Source organism: Octodon degus, unplaced genomic scaffold (genome assembly GCF_000260255.1).
Source record: "Octodon degus isolate 3935 unplaced genomic scaffold, OctDeg1.0 scaffold00093, whole genome shotgun sequence".
Classification (NCBI taxonomy): Eukaryota; Metazoa; Chordata; class Mammalia; order Rodentia; family Octodontidae; genus Octodon; species Octodon degus.
In genome coordinates, this window is record NW_004524669.1 from 4089584 (window position 1) to 4094372 (window position 4789).

A 4789-nucleotide genomic window follows, 5' to 3' on the forward strand; every position below is an offset into this window, starting at 1 on the left:
TCCGCCAAAAAAAAAAAAAAAAAAAAAAAAAAAAAATCTACTCTATAAATTATTTTTCATGGCTGAAGATACAGCTCAGCAACACAGTGCCTGCCTGGCAAGTGCAAGGTCCCGAGTTCGATGCCCAGTACCAAAAAGAAATAGAATAGAATAAATTATTTTTTCAATTATGGTATAGTCATAAATGCTTAGCTAAAAGAGGAGAAGAAAGAAGAGCAGGAGAAACAGCATAGATCCAGTCTGGACAACTGTGGGCTTCCAAGAAGAGCTGAGAGCAGTCCCCAGCCTGCCAGGACCCCACAGGACTTTCTCACAGAAGTCCCTGGTTCTTCCACTGCTTGTGACATGGAGATCCCAAATCCAGACGTTCTACTCTCAGGTTCTGGGTGTATATAACAGAGAAGAAACATGGGGATGCTGTGGGCATGGTGCCAGTACACAGAGAGGACTCCCAGGCCCCTATTCCACCTCCCCTGGCCCTGGGGAGGGTGGCCCAGGGGAGGTGAGCAGAGGCAGGAGGAGGGGCAGGAACAGATCCAGCAAGCTTCAGGAAGCAGACTGGGGCTGTGCACGGCCACACAAAGAACCCAGGCTCGGGTGACAGTGTGGATGGCATCATTTCTTAGGGTTCTGGCAAAGGCTCTGACATCTGTATTTGTCACCAGCTAGGTGCCAGTGAAGGGAGGTGGGAGGCTCAAGAGACGTGGATTTTGAGAGTACTCCTGGCTGAGCAGAGTTTGAGGCTCCTGTGAGCAGCATGGAAGGGTAGATTAAGGCAGGGGCTCTGCCATCTGTGAGCCCTGTGATCCAGTTTCTTACCCCACCCCCAGCCAGGTGGCCTCACCTGGAAAGTGGTAAAACCCAAGATCATTCCCTCACTAGATTTCGATGGACAGAAGAGTATTTAAAGTGCTGGGCATGGGGCCTGGCACAGAGCAGGTGTGATCTGTGACAGCAGCCACAACGCTGGCAACACCCTTGCCTCACTCGCCAGGTGGGCGGCCAGGGACTAAGCTGCAGCTGGCCTGTGTGGGACTTTTGCCTTCACTTCCCCCCTCCCTGCTGCCTCGGACAGGATGTGGCCTTGCCACATCTCCTCCTTGTCCTTTCCTTTTCCTTGTCCCTCCCTTCCAGCCTCTGCCCTGCCTCCTCCAGGAACCCTTCCTGTACTTACAATCCCATTCCCTGCAGCTCTCCACGGCCTCCCTGCTGGGGCTTTGTCTGCCCGCCACCACTACTGCCCCGACCCTACTACAGACCTAGACTTTCTGAATCCCAGTTCAATCAGGGCCTGGCCCCCAAAAATGCTATCCTGGTCAGGGAGGGAAGGATCCCTGCCCTCACCCTCACTGCCAACTAGACAAGGGCTGGAGGGGGAGATGGTGAGGAGGCCACTTGCCAGAGTGGCAACAGACAGGCCAGCTAAATCCTTGACCTGTGATTTAAGGGGTCGGGCCCAGTTCAATAGAGCACTCCAGGTTGAGTCTCATCTCATTCACGGAGTCAGGAGGAAGGGGGGCAGAGAGGGAAGGGGTCCATCCCGTACTGGAGCATCACCACCAGCACCCTGAAAACCCACACCCTCATCCACATCCACATCCCTGCAGGTGGGGGGCGTGGACACAGTCCCTGGCACATAATAATGCCTCAGTAAGGCTCCTGCTTGTGAACAGTGGAGCCCTTTGTTGGGTCCTGAGGCCAGAAGCTCTGCCCGGTCTTTAGGCCAGCCCACAGGCCATAAACAATGCTCCTCCTTCTTTGGAATTTTCCCCTAGAACTGGGCCATACTAAGAAATAGGGGGGAGCCCCAGATCAGCATGCGCAACACAAGAGGTTTTTCTGGAATAGCTAGAAATGCTGGTCAGGTCCTGGAGCCATCCGTTCACTAGCCTCCACTTACCCTGGGGTCTCCCCCTGCCACCAAGGTTTGCCTAGTGGCAGTTCTATGCAAATGAGATGCAAAGCAGATAGAGAGGGCTGTAGGTATTGGCCAGCATGGGAGGCTTAGCTGCCCAATCCTGGGCAGGCAGCAGTCTAGGCTCCCCACCAGCCTGGGCTGGTCCCGCCCATAAATCAGCTCCGTCAGCGTTAATGGCTCCTGACTAATTGCCTGGACTTGGGCTCCAGGGCTCAGGTCGCCCACATTAAAATTCAATCAGGACCAGCGCTGAGCTATTAAATATTCATTGGGAGAGCTTCCCGAAACCGGGCTGGGGGATGGTAATGGCTGGGTTGGAGGGACTCCCTCATCCTCAACTCCTAGACCCTGCTCCCTAAGACTTTTTCTCTATCTGCTGCCTGACTTCCATTCTGTGGGACCCGCTTCCTTTCCAGAAACCTCTGAGCCCTGACTAGAGACTTTTGGGAGACTGAGCTGCCCTGCACAGGGAGTGTGGTGATAAGCCACACCAAAAGACTGCCCTCAGTGCCCTGCCTTGCCTTCCATGTAGACCACGTCACCTCGCCTCAGGGACCCCCTTGCCCAGTGCCTGCTGTGGACAGAGCACAGAAGGCTTCATCCTGAGGAGAACCCCGAAGGCCCTAGGCCCCCAGTCCTGCTGCCTGTGCCAGTGCCTGGCCTGTTCAACAAGGTCCCAGAGTGCATCAGGCTGGCAGCATTGGGTCTGTGCAGCCCCCCTCCCCTCTGCCCTTCCCCCAGGAATGCAGCCCAGCCCAGCTCCTGGGCCCCTTCCTGATGCTGAACAGGCTGCCTGGAAGTTCTCAAGGAACCACCAAGGGGAGGAGGCTGGGCTGGGAACAGAGCAGACAGTTTGCCCTCCACACACACACTTGCACCCTATGGTGGTGGTGTGGGGAGCACAGCACCCAAAGCCAGGATGAGTCACGCAAGAACCAGGAGAAGCCAGATACACCTATAATCCAAGTGTACTGGGTGACTGAGGCAGGAGGATCAAAAGTTCAAACCCAGAGTGGTCAACTTAGGGGATAAAAATGGGATCAGAAGTTTTTCTAGTTTTCTATGGTTTATTATGACTTCTTTTCACACAGTCCCGTGGCCAGGAGATTTTAGACTTGGGGAGAAGAATATACCAGGAAATATGCAGGAGGGACTTCCCTTTTCTTTTTTGCAGGGCTCTTCCTCTGTCTTGGGGCTGTTCCCTGCTCCTGGTACCTGAGGCCGGAGTACGAAATTCTCCCAGAAGGACCTGAGAGGGGGCTAAGACTGCCACAGCCACAGGTACTGTGGGGAGGAATGGGGACTGAGAGGACCAGCCTATACAGGGCCAGAAGCAGCTCAGCGCTCTGGGATGGATAGTAAGTTTAGGGAACACTGAAAGAGGGGCTTATTCTGCTGTCTGAGGACATCAACTCTTGGCCCAGCAAGAAGCCTGCAGTTATCGGGGAGATGGCTCAGCGGAATAAGCACTTCCCTGGCAAGTGCAAGGGCTTGAGTTCAGTCCCTGGTTCTGCCAAAAAAAGAAAAAAGAAGAAGCCTGCAGTTCTAATCTGAGAACACTCATGCCCCTAGGCACTAGTGCTCCCCAGCAGAAAATAGGGCCCAAGAAGCACCCCTCTCCAGTAACCAAGCAGGCCTGACTAGGTACAGAGTGCATGTGTCTGGCAGCCATTAGGAAGGGAGCCGGAGCTGGAAGGCCTAAAGCTTCAATGGGTCAGGAGTGACCCCTACCAAGTGTCCAATTCCAAAGCCAAACGTCACTGCAACCAGGATTCCAAGCCCACCCCACGTGTGGTTCCCATTAGGGCTGGCTGGGGTCTTCCTGAAGGCCAGGCTGGATTCCTGAGACCCTCCCCCTCCACTGCACAGCCCCTCCCCTCTTCAGGCCCTTTGGAATGTCTGACCCAGCTCTGCTAGCACCCATTTTGGGATTTGAGGGGAATGCACCTCAAAATAGGCCTCTCTGCCACTTTAGAACATCTTGTTGTGGTTTTGCAGGTCTGTAAAGGGGGCCAAAGGATAGGAGTCTCTTGACCCTCCTGAAAGGGCTAACCCCTGAAGCCCCCTCCACCATGCCTGAGGAGTCTTCCCTCCTGTCCAAGTCAGCTGCTTTTATTCAGGACTTGGGCTCAGGCCTCGGCCCCTGAGCTTCAGCTCCCAGGCTGTCCCTATACACTGCCCCTCTGGATGTTCCATGGATCATTTCCCTCCTCCCAAAGCCTCCCTGAGCTTTCCAACCACTCTGCAGCCCTTGAAATCTGGTGCTGTGGAGCCAGGGAGATGGCTCAGAAAGAAAAGCGCCTTCTTGGCAAGCGCAAGTTTGATCCCCAGTACAAAGGAAAAGAAAATCCAGATGAAAACTGGTGCCCAACAGGCCCAATCTGGTCCCTTATTAGGTTTGTGTCATGGTATTTTCAGCACTCATTTTTAAAGTTTTTAAATATTTTTTGAAGTACTTGTCAATATTTAAAAAGCAGGAGGCAGCACATAAAAATGTCTATTTCTGGTTTTTCTAGAAACATTGAGCTTGCATTCCTGGGTGGCAGTAACTGGCTGAGCTGTCTGACAACTGTGCCCCTCAGGAAGGATGTTATGGTTTGTATCTAGGTGTGTCCCCGCCCCCGAAAGCCTCATGAAGTCATTGGGGCGCCTTCTAGAGTTTGTGATTAATTCATGATCCAAGGCTGGGATTATGGGTGTGAATACTGCTGGGATTATGGGTGTCTGTGCTACACCCACCCACCCTGGGGCAGACAGCCTGAAGGCAATATAAGGAGAGAGGGGGGCTGGGGAGATGGCACAGTGGGATAAGCGCTTCCCTGGCAAGCGCAAGGGTCTGAGTTCAATCCCCGGTTCCACCAAAAACAAAAA